Source organism: Hemibagrus wyckioides, linkage group LG06 (assembly GCF_019097595.1).
Source record: "Hemibagrus wyckioides isolate EC202008001 linkage group LG06, SWU_Hwy_1.0, whole genome shotgun sequence".
Lineage (NCBI taxonomy): Eukaryota > Metazoa > Chordata > Actinopteri > Siluriformes > Bagridae > Hemibagrus > Hemibagrus wyckioides.
The window spans coordinates 20,300,480-20,315,701 of NC_080715.1; the positions used below are offsets into that span (position 1 = coordinate 20,300,480).

A 15,222-nucleotide genomic window follows, 5' to 3' on the forward strand; every position below is an offset into this window, starting at 1 on the left:
AGCCTGGAAAAGTGTTTATTGTTGCCTGACAGAAAAGTAGATTCAACAATCTGAGAAACAAAACTCGTAATGCAATTTTCACAGTTATTATTATTTTTTTATTTCACAAAAAAATCTTATTTTGGCACGTATTTTTGTAATTATCATGAAATAATTTCTATGCTGTTATAATAACACCAATAGTAAAATAATAATGATGGTGGCAGGATAATGATACACAGAGTCATCTATACTCTATACTAGTTAATTTCCACTTAGTTTGTGTTAACTAGCTAACGAGCTGGAATAACAAAAGCTACATTACAAAATCAAAAATAGTGGAAAGACTTCCTTGAAGAGTGGAGACTAATTAGCAAACAAAGATTTGAAATGGGATGTTCAGTACTAAGTTGTTTCCATACTCTTGGCTGTGTATCGTAGCTTGCTGTACATCACTGCATTACGCTAGCTCCTACTTGGTCAATTTCTGGGCAACCAAAACATGACTTGGGACTTGGCAAGTTCTACTTGCACAATGGGTTAGCTAATAGATCCTTTGTCCACCCCTGATTCAAACTGTTTATCTATGACAGTAGGCTGCAAAATTGAGCACAGCTCACAATCTGCCAAACTTCCACTATCCAGTAAAAACAGGTGAATATTGAAGCCTGTCCCCAGCACCAGGTGCGATGTTGGACACAGCCTACTGTTGCTCACAATCGTCTAAAGCACAATAACAAGCAAGCACAGCCACCTGGCCTCTGTGATATAATAATGCACACTCGGCAGGCCACACTGGGTGGATGCCCATTAGCTGCCCAAAGCCGTGACCTTTAGTGAACTGAAAGTACACAGCACCCACACGAGCTCGGCTCCAACCTGCTGATCCTGCCCTTTGATCTAATGCCTGCCTGAAGAAAAGCCACTCACCCATATGAAACACAGAAGATTACTGTGTCAGGTTGAATTTGACAGAGTTCCTTTTGTGCTCGGAGCAACAAATTCTTGTTTATTCTCAGCTCAAAAGCTGTTGCTTCCTCACTTAAAACAGAATTCTCCTCTAGAATCCTGAATTCAGTGAGATGCCCAATAGCAAAGACAGGAGGATTCTGGCTAGCATTTGCTGAACACCTTAGTTTATTGGAAGGAAAATCACCTAACCATTGTGTCATATTTTGGAGAGGTTTGTCTCTTGTCTCATAAGCTCAGTGCTTTTTTACCTGCCCTGAAGGCAGGTCTTGCCTTGAAACATCTCTTCCTGCAAAAAGCTGCAATAACCTCCCAGCACACAGAACAACTGATGCAGTGGACAGAGAGGAGTGGAAAAAGATGAAGCTTGGGCTTTTTTAGGTTGTGAGTGGTGTCTAGAGGCTACAGTGATGTATCACAGAAAGTTATCCTAAGGTCTTAAGAGACATTAAGCTACATTACATTCATTGTTCTCCTCCTCCATTTGTTTGTTTTTAGATACAGCTAATTAAGCAATGAAGTCAGGGGCAATAAATCCTCCCTTTGCTCATTTCTTCCTCCAGTGTTTACCCTGCTGTAGTCTGAATACCCTGAGTATTCAAACACACCTCTGCTTTTGCAGGACCGTTATCAGAAGTTACCACTTGGACCTCATGCACTAGACCCTGTGTATGTTAGGAATAAAACACTTTCTGTTATTGGAAAACAATCAATACTGAAGTGGTATGATACTATTATCTCTCTTATTTCATTTACAGAATTTTGGCAGACACCCTTATGCAGAGCAACAATTTACCTCATTTTATACAACTGAGCAATTAAGGGGTCCAGCAGTGGCAGCTTGGTGGACCTGGGATTTGAACGCACAACCTTACAATTAATAGTACCACACCTTAACCACTAAGCTAAGCAACCACATCCCCACTAATAACACCTCCTGAAGTGTCTTATATCACAGAAATTTGCCAACAATTTCAGTTTATTAATTGAAAGTTGTAATCGTTTATAGTGTTCTGCAAGGCAAGTCAGTTCCTGTTGTGTCGCTTATGTTACAGCAGCTATAAACATTCCTCAACCAGATTGTGGACCACAATTTTTTCTTCTCTTTTGGAGTTATTAAGACAAAATAACTGCAGCTTGTTGTTTAAAGTTGTTTGGAATAATTCAAACTTTTAATCTCTTAATGAACAACACATTATGCTTCTAACCGTTTAGAGTTCGATTTAATGTTGTGGAACATCCACAAGAGAACTTAACTACTTACTGTATTTATAGCATCTATAAACAGTCATTCCTGCATCATTTCTTCACTCTCTCTCTCTCTCTCTCTCTCTCTTCTCTTTCTTTCTCTCTGTCTGTTGAAGTTAATAATACTCCTTGCCATAAATGTTAACTAAATGTCTCCATACAAAAAGCTTCACCATAACAAAAAAATTGTAGTTTCCCATTGTTAAAGAATATAAAAATGATAGTGTGTCATAATGAGTAGGAAAGAGGCATGCCTTTATAGAAAATGAATCAATACATTCGAGAAATCAACAGGTCAGTGGTAGACGATGACATAATATCGATATTGTGATTAATTTCATCACAATACAACACAGTTTTGCCACCAGTTTGTCAGCAAAACTATATATCATGATATATCAGAATTCACCATGTGCATTTATATGTATTAGGGCTTTTTCTTGGGGTTTGGTCACAAGATGATATATTCACCACAGATAAAGCAAAACAAATATCACGTATCCTGTATCAGTGAAATCTATCTTAATATTACTGTATATTTTTTTGTCATAAACACAATGTAAGCTTGCAGCCTGTTATTCAGCATGTGTCTCTCGGGAAACAGAAGTGAAAATATGGGATTGCTGTGTAGTATGTTAAACCTGTTGGAAATGTTATTACAGAGTGTGGAGGCAGCCGGTCTCAGTAGGTTTGCTAGTGGCTAGAAGCTGTTTGGTGCCTTTAACATGTGCAGACGTAAGTGTCAGGGTGGACTTAATGAAGTGCGAAAATCGAATGAGTAACTCTGAGTGGTTTGGGCAGGAACATACGGCATGTGTTCCTAAACACACACACACACACATGCGCGGATGCACACCTGCGGAACACACACTCGGGGAGAGGGGAAGAATTGGGGTCACCAAGTTGGAGCACAGCTGTTGTGTCTTTGTTGCAACTTTCTCTCCGCCTCTCATAATGAATATGCAAAAGCATTCCCAGAGGACTTCCCACAAAACTGTGCCCATATGGAAAATATTCTGTTTCACCTTTACTGAAATTCACTCTGTTATATTTTGGTCTTGAGCAGAACAGAACAGAACAGAACAGAACAGAAGGCTTCATATGGAGGAATGATAAAGTCTTGTGTATTATGCCACCTTTCACATTCAGTGTGCTTTGCTTTACCTCCTAACAGTGAACAGGTGGAGAGGACTGGAGAGAAAATATGTATCAGGGACTACAGAGAAACTCTTTAAAAGTAAACCAGTCAGAGTTGTCCTTCAAGGATTTCCATCCATTGAAAATGTTCTTATGTGCAGCATTTTACTTTTAGCATTTAAAAAAAACTTACATGAATTCAACATAGTGAAATATTTAACTCTTTATTCTCCCAGAATGCATACTCCCATTAAGTCTAGACTTAATGGCTGCGTTCACGTGGTAAGACTGCGGTTCAGTCAACAGTGATGTGAATCATCAAAGCAGCTGGACGTCTGTTATTTACTGAGAGACAGTGAGTAATACGAGCTGAAGCTGCTGTGGGATTGATGCATTTGATTTAACCAAAAGCAGTGTTGTTTTTTTTTTTTGCCATTAGATATCAATATTTGTGTTTTATTAAAGGAACCGCATTGATTGTCTCAAAAGCAAGTACACTTTTAGGAACATCGCTATTTTATGTCTGGATTAAATGTAATTCTAGTTACCTAAATACGGTGATTTACGGTCACAAGAAAATAAGCTGACATTGATTGCGTCTCAAGTCGATGTTCTTCCATGTTAAAAATTCTGTTTCACTTCTTTCGGTCTGAGCCTTGGTAACTTCGCTGAATAAAGTTGCTTCTTTGCTGCAATTGACTTACATGCAGGTTCATGAAACTGTTTAGTGTATTAACATAAAATATTTAGATTTAATGCTCTTCACACCTTGCTAAACTGTAAAGCCATCCAGAGCAAGAAGTCTAGTAGTAAATAAATCTGACAACCAAGAACATTTCTGAATTTGAGACTGTTGGCAGTGTAAAATTATAATTTTAATTAAATATTTCTCCTAAATTCAAAATATAACTATTGTTATTTAGATTGTATATTTAAAGGAAATGACAACACATCAAAATAACCCAAGATCATGTAGTATTTGCAGAGCTTTAATAACTCAAATAAAACAAAATGTTTTATGGAATATTTGGTGGAATAACCGTGATTTGCATGCGTTTTGGCTCCATGCTCTCCACCAGTTTTTCACATTGCTGTTGGGGAACTTTATACCACTCTTTTTGCAAAAAAGCAAACAGCTCAGCTTTGATTGATGGTTTGTGACCATCCATCTTCCTCTTGATGACATTCCAGAGGTTTTCAATAGGGTTCAAATCTGGAGATTGGGCAGTGGTCTCTTATTTTTTTCCAGAGCTGTATATATATATATACATTATGATACATATCACGTGTTAGAACGATGCCCTTGAGAATTGTCACATAAACATAATATGGCCAAAGTTTATATGATAAAATTGTGCTGTTTTTCTGTGTACAATGTTATAACAAAGGATCTGTCAAATATGAAGAAAAAGTGAGATTTGATTTGATTGATTTCAATCTGAAAAATTAGATTTGATTTAATTGATTTCAAACCTTTTGCAACTGGTTTTACTTTTATTCTAGATAATCATTATTTGGTTACTTATGGCAAGTGTGCCACGTTGATAATGTTTATGTTTAGTTTTTCATTCAGATTTGACATCTAGTGCAGTATCTATGTATTTTTGGTGATTTAAGTTATATTTTTTTGTCATTTGAGCCATAATTCACAAATCAGGCTCCTTCCCTGCTAGTGCAGCAACTGGGATAACAGAAGCACTTTAATATTACATAAGCAAATTAGACACTATGAACAGTTTACACTTCTTGAAAACAAAGAATTAATGGGAATTAAATACGCATTGGAAAACAGATCTGTGCCTGGGCTTGTTTCACATAGAAGAGGAGTGTGTTTCTTTTTCCATCAGTTCTTGCATTTCTTTCCTACTCGTATTCCTCCCATCAGGGGAACGGCAATAACATCATGGCTAACAGTTTGTTCACATTCGGTATAAATTAGTTTTGATTCCATGCTGATTGTTTGTACTGGACTGGATTGGATTAGGTTCTTCTTATTGAGTGACTGAGATAATAACCACAATAGCATTATCCTAGAACTCTAGATCTCTTATGAGCCAGAGGTTTGTTGGACTGAGATGGACTGGAACTGGAAGTCAAACTAGCGCTATGCTATTGTCTGAGCATATCTTTTAAATACACCATTGCTGTCTTGAATGTGGTCCCACTAAGGCCTGAAGACACCTCATTCCACACCCTCACATTACACGCTCACCCTCATCACACACTGCATTGTTGTACACCTCTGTTTAAAGGTTGTCAATGTGTCTAAATATGCTAAGGCCAGAAATGATCTCTCTATCAGCATGTACAGATGTTTCTGTTGATATTGATTACTGGATGATAAACTGCACACTGAGACATTTATTGGCAAGTAAAACAAACTAACCTTCAAGCCATGACTTTATCATGAGCTTTTTATAGGCAAATGTAAACAACATGACAGTTGTTTTCATACTCAGTAGACTTATTGGCATGTTTTATACCTAGTAGACATTTTTCTTTAATGAAAAAAATGCATTTCATTTAATTATACAAATGTCTATGCATATTTTATTCATCTGTTGTCAGATTTAATATGTTGATGATTTAAAAGCAATCAAGAACATAATGGTAAATACACCTATTGTCTATCAGATAGATATTTTCCTTGTGAAATAATTTACCCTTAGTATTTGGGGGAGATGGAATTGTTAATAGATAATGCCACCCTTGCGTAATAATGAAAAACAATGTTGCGCATGTACTTTCCCTCCCTCTCTTTGCCTCTCAACAGCATTCAATTATCTCACTTGATTAACTTTTCATTATCAACCATTCAAACAAACAAACAAATAATTCGCTCTGGGGCCAAGACAACATTGATAAGAACGGTTTCTGATTCAAATATGAATATCCATGGAGCACAAATCATTTACTGTGCTTTTTCTATTTAAAGAAAGAGAAGCATTCACCTAAATGCATTTCATTACCATATTTATTACATTCATATTTGTATAATGAGATGCCATTTAGGATGCATTTAGGTTGAGTTGAGTTACATAGGCATAGTGAGGAGTTATTATTGAAACCAAACCCATCTGTATTCAGACATCAGATGGAACTACGAGCTTAAAATAAATTCGTTTTCCCGAAAAAAAAAACATTTTCCAGTAACATGTTTTTGTATGATACCTGTTTGATCAATGGGTAGTATTTAAAGTAACCACGATATGTTACCTTGATATGTATTTGCTGCTATTTCTAAAAAATGGTAAAAATGCTACAAACAAGTAAAAGTACAGTTTAGAAAGCATTGCAAGTGCTGGATCAAGTGCTGTTTTATAATCTGCTGAATAATGAATAGAATTAATCACGTCTATAAAGCTGTATTGTTAAATTAAGACAAATTCACAATGAATAATGTAATAAACTAGGACAATTCCAGAACCACCTCAGAAGTGTAAACTACACCCAGATCATTTAAAAATCAACGTAACATATCTGTATAAGGTAAATCTGAATATGGAGTATTTTCTACATGTACATATTGATATTAAGTTAGCAACTCTGAATGTGGGACTTAGCTATGCCTAGTTTCACTGTTTATTTTGTGGGATTAAAGCTTGAAGTATGCAATTGTGCAGTAAAAGAGAAAAACATATGATTACTGTCACAATATGAAGAACGAGAGGAAAAACTCATTTAAATAAAATAGCAATGCTTAATTCAAAGCTTAGAGAGAAAACACAGGTATTGATCTATAGAAGAAATGCAAGTGAGCAATAAGGAGATGTTCCATGTCTGGTTCCTTTTACATTTAGATTACCAGTTAACGTGTATTCATGTGTCAGGTGCTTTTTATCAAACTAAGAAATGAGGCACTAGACAATCCAAGCATCTAGGCTTTGAACTTTTTGAATGCTCAGTTGTCTTTGAGCAAGAAAAGGTTTTTATATTTTGCTTTTTTCACTCAAAAGTATTAGAGGTAGAGTCTCATTCCTAAGCCACGTGGACAGCTATATGTGACCAGCTGGAAGGCAGGAATTGAAAGATTGAAGGCAAAAACACAACCCCACAAAATCTACTTAGAATTTATTTACACAAGCTAAGGAAGAAAATGAAACATGATTTGGGTTTTGGAGCTGCAGTCTAACCCTATTACAGTCTGTGCCTTTAGCAGAAGTCTGGTGGGTATTATTTGGCTATATTTGTTTAACCCTGTTTATCCAGTGAGTCAGACATAAAAATTGTGCAACCCAGTTAAACCATAATCTCCTTTTACCTAACGGTAAGAGTCTACTGCTTTAAAAAAAAGAAAAGAAAAATGCATTTTAGAAAGCTCCAGCTGATATTAAAAATCTGTCAAAAATTTTAATTAAATATGAAATAGCAAAAGTAACTTTTAACATCTTTAATTCAAAAGTAGCAAGTTTGGCAGATTTCTAATTTTTTCCATGCAAAAAGCTAGCCCTATTTGAAAAAAAAAATTGACAGGCCTCCAAATCAATACTTCATGTCTTTCACTGGCTTCCATCAAATCTTTACATCTTTCTGTAATGTGAGAAAACATTCTAGCAATATTTAATCTTGTTAAAAGGATTTCTTCTCCTTTCTTATCAGAACGGGCAGATTTAGAAATTAATTTTGACACAAGTGATGCTTTTGTCATGAAACAGTCAATCTCATGACAGCGCACATGCAGCTGATGTGTAGCCTCATTCTGCTCTCGTTGATTGGCAGAATTTCAAGTCAAGTTCCAGTAAAAGTGTTTAAAGCTGTTTATGTTTAGTTTATGATTTTGTTTGTGCATGAACTTCTGTTTTATGGCCTTTTACAGTTTAATAGTTGCAACTTTGAAATGCCCTCGGTATAAAGGACACTGTGTATATTGTTGCCCTATTCCACCCGCTGTTATATCACATAATCGCTACATTTATATATGAACTTTGAATGGCAAACAAACAGGATTGATCCAGCTGTAATAAGCCCCAGGGATGGAATGAGCCACTAATTTGAGAGTAATAAATCCATGGCAAGCTTACTAAACATTTCTATGGGCTGCAGCATGTGCTCGGGAAGCATCTTAATTTGGTCCCACATTAATTAGAGTGCTCTAAGTTCACATGCATAGGCTGGTGGGATGAAGGTCGGCCTTGACGGGCCAAAGGCCTTGGAGTTCCCCGGAGACTGTAATTAGTCCATATGGAGAGTGGAAATTTGGGCTGCCCTTGCTCCCCTCTCGTCATAAAGCAACATTTTGAAGGGGACTAAACAGCAGCACTGCTTTCCAAGACCACAGCAGGCACTTATAACTGAGGTTACTGTGGAGGAAGTGTCCTGGATGATTAATAAATGGATAATGATTGTTTCCACTAATTTTGTGTTTTTGTTCATCTTGAATGTTTATGAAACCAAGAATCAGGACAGGACTTCATCCTGACCATTGCACAGTCCCAACTTGAAACATCATTTATTAAAGTTTTTTATAATCTTTTATAAAAGTGCTTTGAAGTCACTGTCAATGAATATATCAATACTGCTTTACTAGGTCACAGACTAAGAATATCATCAGTCTAAAACTCTGTTGGGAGGAAATATGGCAAGAGGAGCGCACAGACAACACATTTTGTTTTTTTAATAAAACAAGTGCTAGTTTAAGTATTTCAGGGTGTTCATCTGTCGTTTAAAGACTGTTCTGACGTCTAAGTTCATTCCACTACCTAGGTGCCAGAACGGAGCATTTTTTTTCTTAGCAAAGATGGCACAGGCAGTGACATATACTGGAGAATATTAATTACTACCAGTTCACAAAGCATATGTCAGTTGTGATATGTGAATGTTCAATGATCTGTAAAAGCCAGTCTTATGTGGTGGATTTAATGCTGTTCTGTTTATTCACTTGTCTATTTAATGCTTTGTTTTTGTACTATTTTTACTGAACAGTGACTCACATGATAATGATCTGTCGTTACTGAGTTTTTTTTTTGGGGGGGGGGATATTTAGGGCTAATACTATACTCTAGGACACAGCATAGTCAACATTTTCTATACCTTTTACATTTGAAGTATTTTTTTCAAAAGTATTTTTTCACAAAAAGGTGTGTGCATTCCTGACCATCACACTGTGAGTTTTTTGAACATCCTAATCCGATTAATTGCCAGTTTGCTGTTATTATAACCTCCACACTTCTGGGAAGGCTTTCCACAAGATGTTGGCACATGGCTGTGGGGATTTGTGCATTCAGCCAGAAGAGCATTAGTAAAGGGCAGGCACTGATGTCGAGTGAGGAAGTCTGGGGTTCAGTCAGCATTCCAGTTCATCCCATAGGTGTTCAGTGTGGTTGAGGTCAGGGCACTGTGAAGGCCACTCAATTTCTTCTACTTCAAACCATGCCTTTATGGAGCTTGCTTTGTGTACATGGGCAGTGTCATAGTGGAACAGGTTTGGGCCTCTTAGTTCCAGTGAAGGGAAAATGTAATAATAGAGCATACAGAGATGTTTTATACAATTTTGAGCTTCTAAATTTGTGACAGCAGTTTGGGGAAGACACATATATGGGTGTGATGGTGAAGTGTCTGCAAACTTTTGACCGTAAAAATGCAAATGAAACCAAAATTACATCTGTAGATTCTTTTCAGGTCATGAGGATAAGGAAATACATTCACAAAAGGAACGATTGATATTGCTTCTTCAAAATGCCAGAATCACCAATTTAGACACTGAAAATGAAATGACATACCGAGTTTGCATTTGCATTTTAATTTCGCCAGCCACTAGATGTTCTTGGTCATAAAAATGCCAGTTTAAATATATATTTTGCAATTGAGTTTGATTATATCCTCAATTATGCATGCCCACACACACAGGAAATGCAACTGCAAATACGTGTTCGAATTAGCATTTTCTAATTAGCATTTGAGTTTGAATAAAATCCTGAATATGCAGCCATAGTAGTGTGTGCATGGCGAACTTTAGAAAAACATTTAAATAAGCATATCCTCTCTACTGTTTGGAGCACAGAAATAATAATTAAGCATAGTACAAAAATATGGTTCTAGGTCAAATTGACTTATAATGGTGGATTAGGGCACATTAGGTCTGTTCAGCTTGTTTCTATTTGCATTTACACCATAATATTTTACATTTTTGACACACTTATTTCAAACAAAAGCCTAGTTTCAAATAGCAATCATATTTCTGTGCATGTTTTGTGGCTAGTAAGCAATCAGTTTTTGAATCTAGCAAATATCTTCACTTGTTCTGACAGTAAAAGAAGCACAGAGAATAAAGTATAGACTGGAGTGTTTTAGAAGATGCCTCTTGGGATTCATTCCTCATCTACTTCCTGATGTAGAAATGGCCTTCCTCATCTGCTGAGGTATTTGCAGTTGTTCCCAAATGACTTTTAGTTTTCAGAATGACTTTTAGTTTTCAGCTGATGTCTAGCCCAAAGGACAGCCTTCAGTCGTTTATTACAAGAACACACTGTACCTGTGAGGGAAAGTCATTTCATATTTATTATCATCCTTCACTAAATTGTGGCACTGTGCTATATTTCTACATCAGTGCATTTTCACTGGAGTTGAACCGTCTCAGAGATAAGAGAGGCTTGTTGTTATTTGCAGTTGGTGCGCTCTGGGGGTTTACTGAAAGTGTTAAAAGCATCCATGATAAACGTGCATTTTTAGATTGCTTAGCTACGTGTTGTACATTTTTTTTACACAAATATTTTAGTTGATGTTATTTTCTCTAAAGATTCTATTCAACGCTTTAAAAAAATCTGTTCTCCTGTGGGCTGCTGAGTTTATTGTCAGAGATGGCACATAAAGCAAAAAAGTAATTGCTGACATATCAGGCAGCTAAGGAACAGTTTTTCGAGAGCAGAATGCTTGTAGTTCAGCGATGGCTCTCTGTGGCTAACAGTCCATAATGGCATTAGCAAGCACATGCTTGGCTTAGCACTTAGCCTCCCAGGTTTCTGGCTATTATTTGAGAAGGAAAACCACAATAGAGGCCAGAGTAGAAGTGTCCAGATTAACTCTAGCTGTGTAATTAAAGCTTGGAGAAGTATTAGTTAAAATGGCTCTTTCTGAAGTGGCACGGACACTGTCAAATGCTACAGGACATGTTTTCTAGAATGGAAAGACATCATCTGTATATTTCACATTTTTGTGAATGTTCACACTGATGAAAGCTTTTATAGCTTTTATGTGCGGTTCATAAAACATCAAGGTCTTCACAAACAGATGTGTTTTTGAGGCTTTGAGTAAAAGTCTGAAGGGATTAGATATGTCTGAAGGGCTCTGATAGAACATTTCATAAAGGAAAATTGGAGGAGACAGCGCCATCTTGTATAGTAGCTCTTGTTTAACAGAATAGCTTTATTAGTAATTAAGATAAATCACAAGAAGCTATTTGCTGTATATAACTACTGAGTCAATGCTCTACATTTGTCACTATTCTGGTATAGCTTTCATTGGATCATATATTGACTTCCAAAAGCCTGTGATCACACTGAATATCTTTTTCATTTTTTTCTTTAAAACTACTAAATGGCAGGTTAGCAATAGTTTTAGAATTTTAAAAGAAATATCTTGACTGTCAAAGATACAGCACTCTTTCGAGGTCATATTTTAATTGAAAGCAAATTTGCAAATACTGACCATGTTGCCACTGTCAGATAGAGACAAGCTGATGAGGACGCAAGTGCAGATAAGGCAGATTATTAAGAGTGGCTAGCCAAAACATGAAAATCAATGAACAAGGCAGAGTCAACAAGTCATGTAAACATACAGGAAAACACAGCTCAGTAACGCCATGAACTGCTAGAGAGCTGAGCGTGTAGTGCGGCTTGAATACATGATACACCAGGGATTAAATTCATACATAAATCAGGAAGTAAACTGAACAGAGGTAAGATTAATCCTGACACATGAGGGCAACAATCAGTGACGGTACAGGGCGGAGATAAAACATGAACCAAAACAAAACACAGGTGGTAGCATAAACAAAGCAAACACATGAAAACACAGATGTAAGCGCCACAGCACTGCCGGCTGCTTCACGGCCCAGCTTGCAGTCATCACTGCACAGAGGAGGTCCGATTTCCTTGAGGCTTATCACTTCCTTTGAAGCAAATGTTCAGATGACATATTGTGGATCATCAGCTTATACATAAACTTGTGGAGTCCATGGCAGCTTGAGTGCACACTGCCATAAAAGCAAAAGGGGGACAAACCAAATACTGAGGAATTTCTGATATTCAAATATTTTTTGTAGTCTACGTTTCACTAAGCTTGAAGATGGGATCAAAAATTAGAGATGGATGAACAATTTAAACATTTAAATTTAGTTATATCTCGCAATATGTTTTTCTGCAACTGCTGAACACAGAGTATATGTACTTTAGGTAATTTAATTTCTAATGAGTTTAGTTACAGCTAATAACTCATTAGCTTTATTTATCGTCCCAACTTGCCTGACCTTGTGAATGGGTAATTAATCCAAAAAACATCAGACTGAAAGTGAATACAGCTGATGCATAACCAGCTTCCATTTATTTTTTCCAGTATAATAATGTAACATACACAACACACATTAAACACATCTGGCCACGCCTTTTTTTTCCCCTCAGATCCACACGTGATGCTGTCATCAATCAGCGATTGTTAGATGGCAAGCTAGGACGATGGCATTTTGAACGTAATCTATATAGCTGATAATATATACAGTATATATATATGTGTATATATATATATATATATATATATATATATATATATATATATATATATATATATATATATATATATGTATATATATATATATATATATATATATATATATATATATATATATATATATATATATGTATATATATATATATATATATATATATATATATATATATATATATATATATATATATATATATATATATATATATATATATATATATATATATATATATATATATATATATATATATTTATGCGTTTTAATGCTTTTTTCTATTGAATTAGAAAAGAATTCAAAACAGAATTGACTTTTGGACACCAATATGTGCATGCTCTTGCTGTAGTCAGTAAGTATTCAGTAAAAAATCCTATGCCAAACAATCCGGTGTGTATGTTTATCTGCATCTGTCTGTGTCTGGTAAGGGGAATATGTGCCTGTTGTTTGGCAGCAGATATGAGGATTAGTCCTGAATATCTGTCTACTCAGTATCTCCTCTCTCCTCCTCTAACAGGATGCACGCCAATTAAAAATAGCATGAGTGTGATGGCCTGTAGTCTTATGATATGTGGACAGCAGGAGTTGAGAAAATGCTGATAATATTTCTCCAAGCAAGCAATGCACAGATGTCCTTTAAATTAAAGCTGATTTATTCATTTTGTGATGAAGAAATAAAACTTTTTTATGGAGTGTATACATTTTAAGATGGCTCTGCTGGAAAAAGTTCACTGCAGTGTTATATTACAGAGATTGTTGAAAAGGACAAATAGATAAATTGTTTGTTTTAGATTAAGAAAGCAAATAGAGCAATTTGGAAGAGAGCAGTTTGGAAATGTTTTGCCTCTGATCGGGTATAAGTTTCTGCTAATTGTACATGCTCTTCAGAGGAATCTGTGGTGTGCTTGGGAAACTGAATGTATTCAGCCTCCTGATCTTGTATTCTCTTATCACAGAAAAGGAGGACAAGCTTTTAGAGATTTTCCTTTACAATAGATACAATATTCATACCAAAGCTGAACACTCTCTCAATCATTCATTCATTCATTCATTCATTCATTCATGCATTCATGCATTCATGCATTCATTCATTCATTCATTCATTCATTCATTCATTCATCCATCCATCCATCCATCCATAAATAAATTCATTCATTCATTCATTCATTCATTCATTCATTCATTCATTCATGTGCTAGTCATACTTTTCTGCTGTAACATGTGACACATTTCTATCTGTGACCCATTTGTATGGAAACCAGATTTTAGATTGAAATCTCTGTTCTGTGCTGTACAGGTGTTTTATAGGACTTCTTTTTTCCATTTTTTTATTTCATTTTTTCGGTTTTTCGTTCCTACTTTTGAGAGAGTGTTGCATTTATCTGTGCAAGATAGTGAGTTGTACATTATATCCTGCTTTCTTCTCTGGCCTCCTAGTACACTCCCTATTTCTTTCTCTCTCTCTCTCTCTCTCTCTCTCTCTCTCTCTCTCTCTCTCTCGTTATCTTTCCTTTTCCAGATTGTGTTTGTAGAAAAAAACCCCACCTTGAATGAGCAATTGTGGTTGCTGAAAAACAGACTGGCTGAAAATGATTATCTCTCCAGATATTGCCTAATCAATAACAAAATGTTTTACCCCTGAGATCAAGATGTCAGTGGTGTCTGATGTGCCAGTTGGCTATAATAGGAAAATATCATATATCAAAATAAAAAGCTAAAAGTTAACATACATGGAGCAGGTAACATACAATATGATCTGCTTTACAGTGACAGTTTTAGCCAAAGCTTTTTTGTAATGAGAATAAATGGACCTTTAAATCTCCACTCATTTTACTATTTTTATTTTAATAATAACTTTGTTCTACCATTTTTCTGTCAGTGATATGATTAACAGTGACTTCTTCTGTCTTCTTTTCTGCAGACACTGCAAAAAAAGACATTTTAGCAAGTGAAAATATCTTGAATATAGTCACATTTTATGTAGCATTGCCTGTTATAAGAATACCATAAACCTTTGATTAATATATTTACAAATATATTTGCAAATATATTACACAAGGTTTTACACTTTTTTTCTTTAGGAACATTCCAAATTTCAACAGTTACTTCAAGTAAATGCTCAAATCAGAATTGAATACAAATTCTATTTGATGTCTCTTCTTTTTTTCTTCTCTTTT

At 35.7% G+C, this 15,222-nt stretch overlaps 1 protein-coding gene across 5 annotated transcripts in view; it reads left to right on the top strand.

The window, feature by feature from the left end:
- lrp1bb (low density lipoprotein receptor-related protein 1Bb) overlaps positions 1-15,222 on the top strand; it is a 271,908-nt gene that overhangs the window by 96,196 nt on the left and 160,490 nt on the right. The gene's annotated exons all lie outside the window — the stretch shown is intronic.